This window comes from Ambystoma mexicanum, chromosome 4p (genome assembly GCF_040938575.1).
Source record: "Ambystoma mexicanum isolate Mex_15411 chromosome 4p, UKY_AmexF1_1, whole genome shotgun sequence".
NCBI lineage: Eukaryota > Metazoa > Chordata > Amphibia > Caudata > Ambystomatidae > Ambystoma > Ambystoma mexicanum.
Window position 1 is genome coordinate 933,146,438 of NC_090927.1, and position 20,410 is coordinate 933,166,847.

A 20,410-nucleotide genomic window follows, 5' to 3' on the forward strand; every position below is an offset into this window, starting at 1 on the left:
AATAATAACCACTGATGGAGGATCTTCATAATAATGACATCTGAAATATTTTATCTTATACGGCTCAAAGCGATTGGAGATTATTGCAATATCCCTTAACATAGACAATAGAGATGATACCCAGATATTGTGGTTTTGTTTTTAATTGGCATTTTTTCGGTCTTTTACGGTATCGAATGTGAAGTTTATTGTACATCATCATTACACGTCGAAATTGTCTACGTTTATCTAACAAGAATTGTCCTGAAGACGGGCCAACAGAGTGTACAATTTAGATCTTTTCAATAGTACATTCAATTTCTTTGACCTAGAAACTCGATTCAGTGTTGACACACCCAGTTTTGGAATAAATGAGAACACCTAGTGCTGAAACAAAGTAGTGAGAGCTAACAGAGTGATATGTGTTTTGAATAACGTGACACACCTAGTGTTGAAATAAAGTAGTGAGGGCAAACATAATGATATGTGTTCTGAAAAACGCCCCTCACCATCCAATACTAACCTCCCTTTCTACCCCTGCGTAAACAATGAGGTACGCCAATAGAGCTCAGGATTAGTTAACATCATAATCCCTTGTAGGACAGACGGTAACCAGATCCCCCGTTCGTTTTGTTTCAGAAACCTTTAACAAAAGGGGCTCTTACACGCTTGCATCGTACAGCAACAGTGCACCAGCCGGCATCATCCAGCCCACAGCGCAGTTTGGATTGACACTGCATCAACATTCAGTGTCCAGGTAAACAAGTGTTACACTTGGTTTGGGGTATTAGGCTAGTTTTTACCATCCTGAAAACGGCACTGGCCATACATTTGATTCACACCATGCCATTATTACAGGTCACTTACCAGCGTTCCACTGCCACTCTGACTTCCAATGAACCACAACTATACAGATTGAACATGTTCATTGCCTCTCCTTAAAACACAGGTAAGCAGCCTAAACAACGGCACAGTTTCTAAACAGAGGTGTGCATTGCCCCTCAATTCCTAGATACTTACATAGAGTTATCTCTTCACAGATTGAATCTGTCCTATTGCCCACCAGGCTTTAGAATGACACCTGTTTGATTCAGAGGGGGCCATTACGAGCTGGGAGGTAAGGGGTTAACAGCACCAGTAATGGTGCCGGCGATGTTAACCCCTTACCGCCCTATTACGAGTCTGCTCGCGGGACCCGTAAAGGGCGCCTGGTAAAACCAGGTGCCCTTAGCGGGTCCCGCTAGCAGAGCAGGGAGCTAACAAAGGGCCCGTTATTAACGGGCCAGTTGTTAGCTCCCTCCCCATTCCTATTGAGCCCTATGGGGGCTCTAATGGGAATGGGGATGTACCGGGGCCGGGTTCCTCGAATGAGGAATTACCGGGTCCTCCAAGGTTGGAATTGCCGAGTAAGTGCTCATTTGAAGAACCCGGACCCGGTACCCGGTAAGGGGGTAACCATGCCACAAATTGCGGCATTGTTACCTCCAACCTCGTAATGACCCCCAGAGTGTCTCTCCTTAAGCTTTCCGTGTACCAGCCGGAAGCAGACACAGTAAGCTCTGCCTGTTTAATCAAGATAGGCAATCACATTTAATGTGCATAATCAAATAATTATGAAAATCATTCCACCAATCTCTAGTGAACGCCTTTGCATTGATTCTTTTATATTTGACAGCATACACAGAATATCTAGACGCTGCATCCGTCCTGTCCTTTGAAGGCCCCACAAGAAAGGCTCATATATGAACCCCAGTAGGGCCGAAACACTGTGGTGTAGACTGACTTTTAGAGTCCCAGTGCCTCAAAAAGACGCACTGTGTTTTGTTATAAATGTTGTTTAACTGCACTTGCATCTTATGTTTCACTGTGTAGACTCCAGCACTAATTTTGTTTTTAGTATTTCACTTGCTGCAATTCATTTTGTTTTGTCAATACAATATTGTCGTTCTGTGTTATGTCTTCAAATAGACATTGATATGTGATTGTTCTAAATTGCAATGAAAGCATTTTGAAACAATGAAGGGGGTATGACCATCATTAATTGAAGAGCTGTTGTCTCAAAACGCCTAGACCGGATTAGTGGTAATGTATGTTTCTCCTTTGTCCCGTTCAATTGTGTCTGTCGACAAGAATATCTGGTACATATCAGGATAGAGTGAACACACAAGACTGCTCACTACCCACTAATTTTGGGCACCCAACTCAAAGGTCTGGTGACATGCCTATATGCAGGAAGGTGACAAGCTCTCACAGGCAGTGGAAACACAAGAACACATGGGAATGCTTTACTTTGGACATCCTAACTAGTGAATGTTATCTATTGATTGAAACAGAAGAACAGATGGACTATCTGCCTTGGAGACCCAATCAAGTCTGCTTACTCATTAACCCAAAATGCAGCACCCAATAATGTTCTTGTTGAATATGTAACTGCCCTTGCAAAGCCCAGAGGATTTAACTGATGGCCTTGCATTTGGCATAATTCTTTGGAATTTTTCTTTTTTTGTTTAGATTTCAAAATTGATATACAGTTTTCTTTTTTTTTTTTTTTACCTCACTGCTACTAACCCGCTGACAAACATGTATGCTGTGATTTATGGTTTCTAATACTAATTCGAAAAACTCAATTTTGAAGAATTGTTATTTTTGGGAGAAGCACTTACACCGTACATTTTGAATTTTCATCATCATAAGTGTGAACAGCGCTAAATCCTGGGGTGGGTTGGTGCTGGGAAATGCAATTCATGTTATTTTGTCAACGACTGTCAAAATATCAGATTTGCCCCTTTACCTAGACCAGTGTATGTACCTAAATTGATTACACTGGTCCTACAAATATAATACCTTTTGCAAGAAAGAATAACTGAGTAGAGTCCTAAATACCACTTGATGCCACCCCTGCATACTCAATCAGACACTCCAGGACCTACAACATCAGAACCCTTTCCCAAGCTCATGCAACTGGGTGCTACACAGGGTCCTTTGACTTCTGAAGAAAGAAAGGCAACAGCAAGGACAAGGGCTTTGTATGTCCTGTGCATCAAACTCTGATTTAGTTTGGGAATGACTGATTGCATCACCCTTGCAATCGGCAAATGATGCTTCCCATTCATAGTTGGGTCAGAAAACTAAGAGAATATAATTAACGTTCCTTAGGTACCATGTTCCTGGGATCCAAGCACTGCAGTTGTCACTGTTCCACTTCTATAAACAATGAAAAACAATTTGAAACAGCGCAAAGACCAGTCTCCTATGGGCAACAGAGTTCTGTATCAAGAATGTACAGCCCTCTATCTTGACTCTGGAAGCAACAAGCTACCTCCACATAGACTTTACAATTGGTCTATTGACCTACTCCCTGGTACCTCTTCCCATTTGGATGGATTTTCACCCTCTCCAGGTCAAAAAGAGAGCGGTCAAGGAATATCTGGACATCAATTTGCGTAACCGACTTATCACTGAATCAAAAACCCCAAGCAACACTTCTTTGAAACGACAAACTGTGGCCAATTCTCTACTTCTGAGGACTTAATAAGATCACCCTATGAGATAAATATCGGCTGCCCCTGATATCAGATACAGCAGTCCAATAGGGTGTTATATGCAGCAAACTTGACCACAGAGGAGGCTACCATTTGATAATAATATGCAAAGGCGACCTACAGATCATGCCCTTTTGGACTTCCCTTGACCGTTTACGAGTACCATGCAATACCCTTTGGCTGAACAATGCCCCCACCATTTTTCAACAGTTTATGGACCATGTTTTTTCAGATCTTGTCAGTCATACCACCACAGTATACTTAGCTGACATTTTTTCCAAAGATCTTGCCCAAAATACAAAGGGTGTTAATTAGGAGCTACAGAGATTGCAGGGACAGTTATTGGTGAAGGCAGAAAGAGCCAATTTGAAATTTCTATAGTCTTCAACTTAGGATATTGGGGGTCATTACGACCTGGGCACAAAGGGATACCGGGCACCGGTAATGACACCGGTGCCGGTACTCCCTTTGCGCCCTATTCCGAGGTCCCTTTGCGGGTCCTCCCTTAACGCCTGGTTTTACCAGGCATTATGGACGGGACCGGCAAAGGGATACCGGGGTCAATAACGGTACCGCAATTTGCAATTTGCAATTTGCGGTACCGTTATTGCCGCCTTCCCCCATAACGGTACCACAATTTGCGGTACCGTTATTGCTGCCTTCCCCTTCCCATTGAGCCCTATGGGGGCTCAAATGGGAATGGGAAATGGCTCTGGTGAATGGGGAATTACCGGTCCCGCTGACCTTGGACTGGACCTGTAATTACTCCCTTCACCAGACCGGAGTCAGACCTATTTTGGAGGCACTCATGGTGCTAATAGCGCCATGGCTGCCTCCAAACTCGGAATGAGGGCCATTGGGCTTCATTACGAATCAGGCGTTAAGGGGTTAACGGCGCCGTAAACGGCGCCGACCCTTAACGCCTGATTCCGAGGTCCCTTGGTGAGTTTAACGCCTGCTTTTTGCAGGCGTTAAAATCCATGGCGCTAAGGGACCATGGTGCTAATTACGCCACCGTAATTTACGGTGGCGTAATTAGCGCCTTCCCCACTCCCATTATGCCCTATGGGGGAAAAATGGGAATGGGGAAGGGTAAAATGGGAAATGGGGATTTACCGCCCCACTCACCTTGGAATGGGGCGGTAAATCCGCCATCCACCATGGTGTAAACGTAGTTTACACCATGGTGGTAAGGGTACGACCCAGGCGGCAACTTACCGCCTGGGTCGTAATGAGGCCCATTGTCTCTCTTCTGAAGGACTATCCATGGATCCCAGAAAAGTGCACTCTATTCTCAAATGGCCAATTGCTACCACTATTAAGGCTATGCATCATTTTCTAGGACTAGGACATTTTTACCATGAGTTCATCTGGTTTTCCATCTCTGTTGGCCATTAAAAGCTCGTGTAAGTAACATGCAGTATTTGATTGGAGCACAATTTCCATTTGAAATAAAATCTGACCACAGAACGTACAACTTCTGCAGCACATTTTATGCAACAACAGCGGAAAATCCATGGGGGGCGTATTTCATTGCCCAATAAATCTTTACCATTAGCTATATTCCTGGCTCTGCTAATGTCATAGCCAACACCCTTTCCCCGAGGGGTGCAACTGAAGGAGATTAGCCCAGTACAACCAATGTGATGCTGGAAGGTACTTAGCCAGTACCTTTTTTAAACAAGTTAGAGATGCTCGCAATTATGCACACCTTCCTTAACTCAAATATGACTTAGAGAGCTATCAATGCCTTCTTGTTAAGGATAGAAACCTTTTCATACCCACTAAACAGAATTCTGTGTTTTGACCTTTTGGCCTGATACACCGATTACAGAACATAGAGGCTTTAATACTTTATAGAAAATTGTAAGGAGATATTTTTGGTGGACTACCATACACAGTGATGTCTGAGCCTATGTTTCTTCTTGCCCTATTTGTGAACAAAACAAGATCCATTGGTGCCTGTCACTTTGTAAATTGAAGTCACCCAACTTACAAAGTGCATCTTGGAGAAATCTGTTAGCAGGCTTTACAGTGCAACTATGTCCATCTCAACAGCCTTAGGTGATCATGGTGACCGTAATTTGCTGTCACAAACTGGCCAACTTCTGTTACCTAAATCAGATGAAATGGCTCATATCTTTTTGAAGGACATATTTCGTCTTTGTGGTGTATCACATTCTATAATGTCTACATTGTCTGACAGGGGTCCTCAGTTTACGTCTTGCTTCTAGAAAAACACTGTCTAACAAATTGTGTATTTAATTACTTTTGTCTTCAGGATATCATCACCAAAAAAACTGATTCATGGAATGTTTCAAGCAAATGTTGAAACAATAACTCCAGTGTTTTGCCTCCAGCACACAAGCAATTGGATCCATCTGCTTCCTCTGGCTGAATACGTCTACAAAAACAGTATGCGCAGAGCTTTACGAGACAGTCCCTTCTTCCATACATTTGTATACCGCCTTCTGGTTTTTCATCTTGGAATTAAATCTAAAGATGACTTAGGTCCAGCTACACCTACAGAATATTCAACGTGGCTACCTAAGGGCAGTGGACATATTATGGGGTCCTAATGAGTCAGGAACGTGGAGGCAGACAAGTGACAATCTCAGGAACAACCTGAGGGGATATCCATCTGGAGATAAGGTATGTTTGCTATTGAAGTTATTTTACCTAACACCTACTAAATTTGCCCCTAGGTTCTACAGTCTTTTTTAAATCCTGTAACGGATCAATCCTGGCACTTACCATCTCAAGTTGCCACTTTTGTGGAAACAGGCCCAGTTTGTACATCTCTTTATTGACAAAATATATCTATCACAAGTTAATTTGCCACCCAAAAATTACCCCTCCACCCCTCAAAGACAAGGAATATGTGATTCCCATCTCCACAGTTGTTGCTTACCGTATCTGGTCAACTGAAACAAAGGGCAATGGGCCCTGCGAGAGGTCTTGGGAACCAGCTGGCACGGATCCTTCTACACGTCTCCTGCATCTTTTCCATTGGCTGTATCCTAAGAAGACTGGGCTGGGAGAACTATGAAGGTTGCATACTGTCACAGCCCACTGTGCCTTTCTTACATATTACCAGTGGAGGCACTCTCCAGGGCCCTCTTTGTCATTGCCGCTGGGGCGGCTCATATGCTAGTCGGACAGCACAGCGTGCTGAGCGCTCACCCCTGATATATGTGCACACCCTGCTGTGGAAGGTTTGAATCCCAGAAAGGTCAACTCAGCCTTTCCTCCCTCTGAGGTCAATAAATTGTGTACCACTTTGTGGGATAATGTCAACTGTTATTTCAGCACTATATAAGAAATAGATATTATTATTCTTATTATTATTTAATAATAATAATAATAATAATAATAATATCTATTTCTTAATTATTATTGTTATTATATTATTATTATTATTATTATTATTATTATTATTATTATTATTATTATTAGGCCACTGATGACGTTAGTGCACCATCTGAGGTACGTTTCCAGTCTTTCGGAATCTCTCTCTGCATCTCAAACCTGCTGCTTCCTAGACAGTGGACACTGCCCATAGTACTGTGTGTCCTAGTTACCTATTGCCTTTTCCATGTTTTCCCCTGAATGTCACCGCCCCTTTTCAGTTTGGGCTATTAGGTGGCGCTGAAAGTGCTACCTTTAAGCCAAAACTTTTGGCATTAAAATAAGAGCTTTAACATACGAGCTTCAAATATGGGCTTTGAGTGAGGGTCTGTAAGGCTTTTCAATGGAGATGACATTTGAGGAGGGATACACAGTCTATTTGGTGTTGCTTGGTTATGGGTCCCTCCCAATTCCCTCCCTCTAGCCATGCTAATGCCTATGGCTAATCCCACCCATTCCTTCCCATCTCGGGACTCTTTGAGCTCTTCCATGGAGGCAGCCATCTTGGATGACTGTCTCTAAGGCAGTCCTATGGAAACAAGCCATAACTAGTGGCCATCTTTGAATAGGAACGATACCATCCATCTTCTCATACTTTTGTTACCCCTAGGTACCACCACCTGACCTGTGTCTTGCACACAGATCTGAGGGGCGCTTTCCCCCATTTCATCTTTTTAAAGCATGGCCATCTGCGGTCACTCATCAGCCTCCTTTTTCAGTAGGAAGCCCCACAATGCAGTTCGCACACAGAGCATGCAGTCCAGTACATTCTACTTCCAAAATTGTTTCACACGGCATGGCAACTTAACATTTTAAAAGCTAGGGAATCTGTGACTGGGGGTACACTGATTTTACAGACTGATGCTTCAATACTTTCTACTTTCTACTTCCTCCAGTTATTGTCATGGCAACTAGTCATTCCGTCACCATCAGTACTTATCGGGAAAGTGCAAGTCATCAAATGATTTGCGACAAGGACTGGTTGTGTAACCAAAGGTCATTGCTTATTGCAGTGGACATGGTCAAAACAAGTACAAACTGCTCAAGGCCAACTGCCCATTTCTATGTTAGAATATATAGTGGGCACAGCCAAAGATTGTGACCATTGACCAGAATTGTGATAATGTCCATGGCTTGTACCTATCCAGTGTACATAATATACAGTGGAACACGGTTGAAAGCTGTATCCACTGGTAAAGGCAAAAATCAATGGTTGGTAGCTTGTTAGTGTTTTAACATATTCAGTGCACATTGGTGAAGGTTGTGACCACTGTCCTAACTGAAGGCCATGCCTAGTTCCCATTCATGTGTTAAAATATAGTTGGCCATGCACACTGACCATGGCTGAAGGCTATGCTTAATGCCAGTTACTGTTGTAAGGCAATTTGTGATGTCATCAATGATGTGATCTGTGATGTCAGCCTTGTGGCCATAGGCTGTGTAACAGGGGCAAGAAGTTAAGGTGGCATTAGCTGAATTTCTGGGGTTTTATTGCAGTAAGTTCTCACCTTAACGTCCCACATACACATGTACATATGTTTTTTGTTAAAAATAGTTTTATAGCCATGCCTCTTTCTACTGGACAATCGCATTATGAGCTCCTAAATTGTGTTTGCTGTATCAACATATGAGCCAATGGCACAGCTTGATGCATTGACAAGGCTATGCCCATGTCATCTAGTGACATCCGCGCGTGCAAAATCCTATGTTACGTACTCACATCAACCGACGAGCCAATGGCACACCGAAATGTCTTGACGCAACTAGGCCAACACCGTCGCATGACATACATGCATGAAAAATCAACCAATAGCACATTAATTTACATCGATGGGGCTACGCATCCTCGTTAGTCATCCTACAGCCAATCATATTGCACTCTGCGGCCTCGCGCCCACGCGTCTTTGTTAGCCACACACAAAGACCATCCAATCCCATGGTCAGATTAATTGACACAGCTATGCCCACGCCATATCATGACATCTGTCATACAATACTGTCAAATCAGCAGGTGCGGCAGTCTGCAGCCGAAAATAATCACCACACTCACAAAAAAATACGTTTACATTTATCATTGCTTTCAGTACTTGTAATGAAATGGTTTCTGAGTAACTCTTGCACTTTTGGCACTTTACCCCGTAAATTCTTCATCCTTTTTACGCAGTTTTCCCCTAATCCTATTTTCCTTTGTCTTGTGATTTGTTTAGCTTGTCTATTTTTCGTTTTACTTTTTTTAATTTCATTTTTTTTACTTTTTCATTTTTAGAGGCATTGAGCTTCATTACAAGTTTGCCGGTCTGGAAATAAGGGTGCGGGTAAGCTCACCAGCACCCTTGTTGCCGGACCAGCAAACTACAGGTTTGCCTGGCAGAGCCGCTGTACCCGACAGGTCTGACCCTGCCAGGCACAGCGGTCATGGCAGTCAAAACCATCACGGAAACAATGGCACCATAAACAATGGTGCCGGTACTTCCCTGTCCCCACTATAGGATTCTATGGGAATGGGGGTTTACAAATTTACCGGCGCCTGACTTTCTGGCCACCGGACTTGGAATAGCCGGGTCCAGCGGCAAACCGCCAGTAGCCCGGGCAGGGTTACCGCCGGACCTGTAATGAGGCCCATTGTCTTTTGTATGTTGTCATTTTTATTATTTTACGTATTTCTCCCCAGTTGGACATCCCAACATGTCTAGCAGCAGCGATAATGACGTTATCATTTGGGTACCGTATCCTTTGCGACGGAGGCAGAAATCTCTGTTCCCAAAAAGAGGCAGGGGAGGTATTTTTCACAATCTGCAACAAAACTATATGCCCTGGGCCTACCAATATTCCTTCTCAAAGCCTGGGAAGATCTATTATGAATAATCATCTATTGTGAGTCCACTGGGATGATGCTGATGATGAGTATCGAAAAAGCACATGAACAACATAAAAGAAAAATGCATGGGACCCATTTGTTGCATCACTGGACATCAGCATCACCTGCAGCACCTTCATCCACAAATGGAAATGAAGCGTCTAAAAGCAGTGTCAAGTGCACAGACTCTTGTTTTACTGACTCCCGATCTTTCCGTGATGCATGTCATGTGTAAACAATGCCTCAAATGGGTAGTCAAGCAAGATGCCACAATTGAGCAATGGCAGAATTTAATCGCTGAACATCCAATTACCTGTCATGCTTAGTTTTTTTTACAGTGGTAACCCCTCGTTTTTTCTAAATTGTTGTTTTAAAAAAATACAAAAACAAATATATGTTGCTTTTTCATTTTAATTACCTTTGTTAGAAGTTTCATCCTATGTGTTTTTCTCCCCTATTTCACCCCCCTGTTTCCATCCCCAAAAAGGTCCCTTTTTAGGACCACCTTTTTAGGGTCCCCTTTTAGGTTATAAATATAGATAAAATATAATACAAACTGCAAAAATGTTTTACAATATCTATTGTGATTTATTTTATGCAGTTGCAGCAATCAAAAACCCTCAAATATTTGTTTGTAGCCGCTGTTACAATACGAACAGGTGAGCAGTTTAGCCACGAATAAAAGCACCCCAGTCATTGCTCGCTTTAACCACGTAAGCAAAATACTGCAATTCATTAACTAATGCTGTAGCGCCAGCTACAAAAAAATAATACAAAAAAAATATACAACTCTTTGTCTGTTCATATCTGCATTATAGATTTTTATATCATATTGATCAAATAAATAACTTACCAAATACCGTTATTCATTTTCTCTTCTTTCTTCCATAGTAGTAACTCTGAAACAAAATGAAATATAGTTTATAACAAAATAAAAGTAAACAATTTTATAAAATAAACATTGTACCAAAAACCACTCTTCAGAAAATAACATTTTCAAAAACTAAGAGCTGCTACAGTGCAGTATAGGAAACGAAATGCAGTATTATCACTTCCACTATACTAACCATTTAGGTAACCATGAACTGGGTTTTGCATCAGCAAATTCTAAAAGGATTTGCCCAAACATCAATAGTTTGTACACTAATAAAGCCATTTCACTACAATGAAGATGTGTTAAAATACTATACAAACATTATTTAATAATAAATGGCAAATTCACAGATTAATTTATGCAACCTTAACCAGGAATCCAAGACATGCAACCTAACTATGTCTTCAGTTTTACAAATAAATAAAGACATGCTACCAGTGTAACATAATTTTGAGTATTCATCTTTTTAACATATAGTCATACCTATAGTTCACTTAATAGTTACACAATAAAAACGTTTGTGTGTAAACATATTAACACTTAGCAGAATCAACACTAATACCCTAATACATGTAATTTCCATGCTTCTTATCAAATCGGTGTGTGTCCTTTTTTAGGCCACCTACAAACATGAGAAGTAGATAATTATATTTTATAATGTGCACATCATATATAAATGTCTTACAAACTAAGAATTGTTATTTAAACTTATATTGTCACTGATAGTTGTACACAGTGTACAATATTATTTTAATATATGAAAATGCAATCTAGATTATAAAAACTATATCGACATTGCCATTTGATAACTTCTTTTATAATTTTGTGTTTGTCCATTTTTGGCCACCTGCACACCTAAGAAGCTAAAGATAATTTTCTTAAACCTAGCATACAAAATAGAAAAATCTGCACAGTTTAATGTCTGGATAGATTGGACAGTTTTTTTGAAAACTTCACAGTACATACAGAAGCTATTTATAGATTTAACAAACTAACCCTCTCTGTAAGGTATTTTACTGTTTTATTTAATTTAGTATACTTTTTAAAACAAACATTGTGTGCATACGTATTTTTACCATCTATGCACAAGTAAACACAGTATACCTAAATTGTTCCCTAAAACTCTTATGAGTAGTTACATATTAATTATTTTACAACCACTATATGGTTTGTGTATGTAAAACCTACAGTTTACTTGTTTCATATGTAAACATTCATGCCTTTCTACACTCCCTCACTCTCAAAATAATGTACATGGAAGCATGTATGTAACCTAGCACTTATAAAAACACTTTTACATATTAAAATATACAGTGTTTTACAAAATAACACAGAAGTAGAAGATTGCAGAATTCTGTTTTCCCTTCATAGTTCATATACTCTTCAAAATATTACCTCTACATTCATTTTGTACTAAGTATATCCTAGTAACAATCCATCTACAAATTTATATAAAACACTCATTACCTTATTCTTCCATTTCAAACTTTTATTTTGCATGTTTATATTCACAAACTATCTTACACATATATTTCAAAACTTTGGTTCTAACATCATTAAGTAAGCACTCTCTCCACCAATTGACAATCCAGCTTGATGTGTGACTATATAGCCTTACAAACAAGTCAACCTACTTCTGTACCCACCCATGTAGTGAAATGTCCACATTCAATGAAAAATAATTTCACATGTTTTAATGTTTTTTTTTACCAACAGAAACTTGACCACATTTAAAATGTATTATTGACTTGTTATTGTTCCTACCATCTGGACTGTATCTTTTAAACATAATCAATAGATATTTATTAAAAACTATATTTTGCAGTGCCGATTGTAAATTACAGCCACCATCACTCGATTGCATGTGTTGCAATGCTTTAGTTACAAGATCAGACAAATGTTCACTTTTCTGAACAGGGATATGCACATACACAAATCTTTCATAGAGATCTGGAATAGAATAACCTTTCTTACATTTTGGACACATATGATTCCACTCATAACTAATTCCTATATACCTATCTACACTAACAGTTTCCCCCACTAATACATTAAAGACAGTGATTACAAATTATTGACTATCTTCCTGTGTATTTTGAGAACATGTTTGATTTCCACTTGCAACAGCTACTACATTTCAGATTGACATTGCCAAATGTAAACTGTGTGGTTTTTCGTCCACAGACATTTTAAGAAATTAAAGTGCCACACATAGCTGCTTGTCTGTTGTGAAAGTTATTTCTTGCATTAATGAAGTCATTTGAAACAACATCCACAAAGCTGCATTACAACGGCATTCAACTCCTGTTTCATTACTAAATCTGCAATGAGAGTATGTTATTGTTGAACAACTCTCTTACTCTCTTAAATTCTGTATGTTTTTATGTATTACAAGAACTTATTTCATCTGAATGTGCTGACTCCTTACGTTTCCCAGATGAGTGCATTGCAGGTACAGGTATAACTTTCCGGTGAGGAGGATACAGTGCATGCAAACTATTATATTCTTCAATGCAAGACATGTCAGCTGCCAATTTTCTTTCATCAGAGTTTATTAAAAATCAACCTTCTACATGTTTCACACGTGAAAAAGCTACATATGGCATTCCTTCTATAAACACTGTATGACCAATGTCAATAAGTGCTGCTTCTAAATTCAACCCATTTGATTTATGTGTAGTTATTGGTAGAGATTTGCACCTTTCGATCATCCAATATCCCTACTGTATCAGTTGGAAAAAGCATTGGGAAACAACAGGCTTCTAATGTCTTTTCCCAGATACTGATTGGTGCACTTTTCGTTGCTTTCATTTGATACACTTCTAAACTGTTACCCATGAATTCTCGTGAGTTTAGAGGATGAATAGTGTAATGTTCATACAAACTATTCTCTTCTGCAACAGATAAATGCTAGAACTGACATTTACTGCTTTTGTTTGTTGACTCAACATTAAGCATAGACAAGTCTGGTACAGCCAGACTGCCTTTGTATAAATCATTGTGCTCCAATAGAAACGCCAATGCGTTTTTCACTTTTCCAACATCTATGATCTATTGCCAAATTCTCTTATCTTTAGTGGCAACACCATTTACTATAACAAAGAATCTGCAATGTCTTGCTTCACTCCTAGAGTGTTCATATTTTCTTCCAAATTGAGAGGTAAATACACAACTTTGCCTCTCACACCTTGCATTAATGAATTCTTAGGCAGATTGGACTTCTTTGTTTGCAATCTAACAATAAGGTTAAAAGGATGAACAGCTTTCAATGCAATCACTTCAAACATGTTCAATGTCTTTGTTACTAACTAAAATGGTCCTATGTCCCAAACATGTTTCTAGACATTTTACTGCTGCAGTGGTCAGTGTGTTTTTCCCCCCTCTCTGCAATATTGGTCATCAATGTTCTGCTGATAGTGAAGGGGCGCGTTCCACAATTCTTCCAAAGTAATACGTTCATAATTCAATTAGGGCTGGACATCAGATCTCCATTGTGGGATACAAATTAAATCTGATACTCATGAACTGAGACCTGAAAAAGCGATCTAGGAATTTCTTTATGTACCCTGGGGTAGTTCCAAGTGATCTTATTTCATTTGCTAAGTGGTGAAACAGTTTGAATGTGTTTACTTATTCACATGGCACAATCCAATCTCTTTCCCAAAGCTTTTTCTTGACTTTGCATGGATTGAGCAACAGTTCTTCAATGGTTGTCCCCAGCTCCTCCAAGAGAATTCTGTAAGTCTAATCCCATACGGTCCTCAACACACTGTTCCCAGACCCTGCCTCAGCTTTTATTAGAGCAAAGATCATTAACAGAGAGACTGCTGAATACTTTCTGAGTAGAGTTAGGGTTTTCCACTCCACCACTCCCTTCAGACAGATCCTGTCTGATCTTCTGAATTGGAATAGATTTGGGGAGGCAAATCACTCTCTTTTAGAAGTGGCCTTCTAATGGGGGCCATTGTGTTTTTTGGGACAGATATTAGTGGGTCAGCACCGTAAAACACCACAGGGGCTGCTTTGGCTCTGTAAAAATCTATTTGTGGTTGCATTGAGAAGCTGCAATATCTCCCTTCAAAATGAAGGCATAACTTAACAGTACTCTCATTTTTTGTTTTAACATTTGAGCAGTTTTAATTTGTGTTGAGTTTTTGCAGATCTGGATCCCATATATTTAAAGGAGTCAAACCACCTTAATTTTCTCGGGCCCCAATTGCCAAGTTAATTGCTCAGTCCATTTCCCTCAGCTCTTTTGTAGGACAAGGATCTTTGTATTTCCTATATTCACCTGTAGATCATTTAGGGCAGTCTATCCCTCCAGTCAGTTCAGTTGTCTCTGCAAGCCTATGGTAGTGGTATCAAGAAGGACCAAGTCATCCACGTACACGAGTACACTGACCTTTACTCCTATGATTTTTGGAGAAAAGTACCTCCATTGTCCATAGATTTAGCCAAGACTGAAATGTAAAGGTTAAAAAGGGCCGGTTCTAGTGGAAACCCTTGTTTCACATCTCAGCCTATCAGGATCTTATTGCTCAGTTGGCCAAAGGCGTTCAGCCAAATTCTACAGGAGGAATCCATGTGCAGTGCCTTGAACTGGTCAACCAGCTCTACAGGGCAATTCCATGATAGTAACTTATTCCAGATTCTTTTCCTACTGATTCCATCAAAAGCTTTAGATAAATCAATGAAATCTATATAGATCGTTTGGTATGTTTTTTGGACTTGGTTCATCAGTAGCGAAAGAAGGAACACCGGTGGAGAGGTACCCTCCCAAACCCTTTGTAAAGCCTGACTCGAACGGGTCTTGATGTCCCTCATTCGATGACTATTTGCGCAGTCTTTGTAGGAGAAGTTTGCCATATAGTTTCCTCATTATATCCAGTAGCGCAATTGGGCGATAGTTATTTGGGTCACCCCTGTTGCCACTCTTGAAAATAGAGACCACGTTGGCCTCCTTTAATGAGTTTGGGAACAGTCTTGTTTCCAAGACATTGTTCCGGATCTGGTCCAGTACATAAGCCCAGTGTTATGGGTTTTCTTTGAGGATCATGTTGGAAAGGCCATCTAGGCCTGGGGCTGTTGAGGGTTTGGATCGCCTTATCAGGTTAACCAGATCAGCCTGATCATAGTCAAGATGCCAGGTCGGCTGATCATAAGTAGTCTCCTCCACTATGAGCCACTCTGCAAACAAGGCCAAAAAAAAGCTGGCCCACACACTTTCAGCAACTCCGTTTATTATAGAGAGTTCCTCCACGCTCCAGTTGAGTTGATGATGGCCCAGGTTTCTGAATTTGTCTTTTGTTCTAACACCCTAAGTGCCCTCTGGGCGTATCTCCAGGCCATTTATTTCTTATAGCCCCTTATCCAGTTATTGTGTATTTCGTTTAGTTTCTGCATATCTTTCCATATCTTCCCATGGGTCTGTTTTAGAATAGCCATGGCTTGTCTTAAAATTCTCTTTCTTAGGGCAACCTTTTTTTTATAGTGATGGCAGTGACCTGTTCTGGGTCATTTTGTTGAGGCATTTCTCAAGAGAGTCAGTCCCAACCACTCTATATGTCGCTTAGACAGCTTTTGTAATTATTACTTCAACTTTTTTCTTTTGTAAAAAACGCCTTACCACATATATAGTTATTGCTTTCAAACTTCTCCAAGGTTTGTGAAAACTGGACAGTGATTCATTTTCCTATATATCTCTTTATTTCTTTATTTGAAAGGATAGCACATTAGATACTTCTTCTAAAAATCTTTCTTTTTTTACTAACTCCTAACTCATTTGATACATTTTTTCTATTCTTACTTTCAAGAAAATCATTCTCGCTTACATGACTTTTTCAGTTGGCACAGCTCCTATTTAGAATTGCGGATTTTCAAAAATATTATTGATATCAAGTATTGTATTGTCTACAGGATTTGTACCTAGATATTTAACACCACTACTTTTTGAAATCTTACACTCTAGAAAAGTACTTCCCTGCTGACGACCCTTTCTGATGGCTCGTTGTTTTTGCTTTTTGATCGCATTTTACAAAAAAGAAATTGGGATAGTGAAGGTCTTCCATGCCCAGGTTGACGAGCGGAGACATAGTTTAACGGCCCACCACCCCGGGCTTTGTATGGCCAAGCAAAACAAAGGCCTCAGTCAAGGCTGCGGTACATAAAACCCTATTGCCACCCATTGGCCTAGGTGTAATAGCTTTTCGCAACTCGAAATTTGCCTGAGATGTAAATAATTTTATTTTTTTTATCAAAAAATTAAATAAAATTGCCACTGCCATTTAATTAAAAAAGAGACTAGGTCCCCCTTTTCGTATGACAGCGACCATGAAAAACCTGCTCCAAATTAGCCGCCGTGATTTGAAAAGGATCCTTCAAACTAATCATTACCACAGCTACTCAACAAAACATATAAGCATGTACATCCTCCCTCCAGTACCCATCCCCATTATCACTAGAGTTTGAATGGCCAAGTCCCCTGTACAGCCCCATAAAGCTACCTACTAAACCTAATCAAAAATACAGTAATCCCATATAACTATACATTTCTTAATTAATACCTCACATATTCTACACATAACTTCTGAGCACAATTTCCAACCAACTTCTAAATAGAAGAAAGGTTCACTGTAAACAACATTCCGAAAATTGCTGTCATTTCTTCATTTACATTCATAAAGGTGTTCCAAAATAATTTTTAACATATCTTTGCTTTCATATACCAACCAAATATTCATCCATGTCTGGTGTGTCCTCAATTCATGAGAAAGGTAACAAAAGAAAAGAGCTGCAAAATAATGCACCGTCACTTAGTTACTTGACCCAACTCCATTTTCCACACCTTTCAAACTGTAGGCAAACTCCACACAAACAGCATTCTATCTACAACTAGTCACATAACTGTGCCCTGTCACAACCTTACTCATCCTACCACCCATTCAATCAGTCCTTCTTACTCATCCTCATCATATAACATGTAAAGTCACACATCTCACCTGTTTCTACCTATTCAACCATCATAAGGCCAACAACCTGACCCACTCTCCTACATTTCAACTACAAACAAATCACTACTACTACTACTACTTAACAAAAGATATCATCATGTAGGTCCTCCTTTCACTGTCCATCCCCACTCCACTAGGGTTACATTCAACCTATGACCAAGATCATCTTCTCTTATGGTTTCCGCTGCTACTCCTATGCCGATCACACTCAGATTCTAGTCTGGCTTGAAGTGTCCATCCCGGAAACAACAGTAATGCTTCGGGCCTGTTTGGAAGCCACGGGAGACTGGATGTGAGACAACTGGCTCAAGTGGAATGGGGACAGCCCTGAGGTGCTGGCCCCTTCTTCTGCTTTGGCTCTTTGGACTTCTGACTTCTGGCCTCCTTCTCTTGGCCCTTGTCTGTCTCCTATCTTGGATATCAAGGACCTAGGGGTCAAGCTTACCTCCTCACTCTCTGTGGAATCTCATGTGGGATCTGTTTGCCAACGGGCTACTTCCAACTCAAATTTCTATGTCAGGTGTTACATTTTATAGCCATTCCTTACAGGGCACATGTAGTTTCCGCCTTGCTGACTTTGGCGATGGACTGTTGCAACTCACTGTTTCTGGCTCAGGCTGCTTACATTATGCAGCGTCTCCAGGTCCTTCAGAACTCGGCAGCACACCCGGCTATGCCCACCTGCTGTTGTGCTCATATCTCTCCCATTCTTAGAGATCTCCATTGGCTCCCTGTTGCTAAGCGGATTCAGTTCAAGGCCCTATGCTTAGTTCATTATGTCTTTTATAACCAGGGTGCAGAATTTCTCAAGGCTAAATTCAGGCCATATATTCCCATTTGGGTGTTGTGCTTGGCTTATGCCTGCTTTATTTCAGTCCCTGCAGTGAAATACTGCCGCATTGGGGGACATTAATTCTCGGTGATGGCTGCCGTTCTCTGGAACACTCTCCCGCCACCACTTAGGGCCACGGTGCCACACTTTGTTTTCTGTAAACCTCTGAAGACCTATCAGTTCCAAATGAGTTCTCTCCTTTCCTGCAGGTAGCGCCAAGATGCTCTCGGGTGAACATTCACGCTTTATAAATATCAGTTGCATTACATTACATTACATTACTGCCCATCCACACTCCACTAGGGTTTCAATGGCCAAATGCCCTGTGCAGCCCCCAAAAACGATCTTAGCAAACCTCATCAATCATACTGTTTCCCCCAACCCACTATGTACCCCCTTTCATTTTACATCTCGCTATGTCAGTGCATTGCGTAACAAATTTTTTTGCAATTCTTAATATATCTTTGCTGGAAACAGTACATTTTTGAATGACAGGCCTAAATAAAAAGTGACCTAATCTTATACACCTCAGTACCCATTTCTTACCACTATTAATTCACCATCTTCACTATACTTCATAATTTCTCAGAAACCATTTACCTGGAGTATTTTCCCTAAAACACCAAAAGACTTTCATAATACATTGCATACTATACATATAACGTCAGAGTGCAATTCCCAAACAACTTCTAAATAGAACAAATATTTACAGTAAACAACATGACAAGCATTTCCAGCTACTCTTCATTCACATTCATAAAGGCGTTTTAAAATATGTCAGAAATCTTTACTTTCATGTACCAGCCAACTAACTATTCATTAATCTCTGCTGTGTCCTCAAATCATAAGCAGTGTGATAAGAGAACATAGCTTCAAGATAATGCACTGCCACTTAGTTGCTCCACTCAGCTCCAGTTTTCACACCATAGAAGCATCTACATAACAACTGTAGGCCAACTCCAGACACACACCTTTCAGTTTACTGCTAGTCACATAACTGATCCCTGCCACACCCTTGCTTCTCCCACCACCAATTTAATCAGTCCTCCTTTGACATCATCAAAAAACATGCAAAATGAATCACCACACCTGTTTCCACATATTTCAGCATAATAAGCCAATGTACTAACCCAATATCCTGCCTTTCCCCTACAAACTAATCATTAGTACTGCTACTCAACAAAACATACCACCATGTGTATCAGCCCGCCACTAGACGTCCCCGCCCTCACTAGAGTTTGAATGGCCAAAACTACTGGGCAGCCTTATAACGCTACCTTACCAAACCTAATCAATAATACTGTTACCCCATACCACTATACATTTCTTAAATAATACCTCACATACCCTATACATAACTTCAGAGCACATTTCACAAACTACTTCTAAACAGAAGAACTGTTCACTGTAAACAACATGACAACAATGACCAACATTTCTTCATTCAGATTCATAAAGGTGTTGCAAAATAATATGTAACACATCTTTCCTTTCATATACCAAAAAACTATTCATTCATCTGGTGTGTCCCTAATTAGTAACATGATAAAAACAACATTGCTCCAACATAATGCACTGCCACTTAGTACCTCCACCCAGCACCAGTTGTCACACCTTAAAAACCTCTACTTAACAACTGTATGCCAACTCCACAGACAAACCATTAGGTATATTCCTGGTCACATAGCTAGGCCTTGCCACACTTTGCGTCTCCCAACACCCACTTAATTGGTCCTGCTTAGCCATCCTCGTCAAAAAACATGCAAAATGAACAAACTCACCTGCTTCCACCTATTTAAGCATCATAAGCCAAAGGCTTCACCCTCTATCTGCCTTTCACTTGAAAACTAATTACTACTATTCAACAAAAGATATCAGCATGTATATCCTCCCTCCACTGCCCATCCC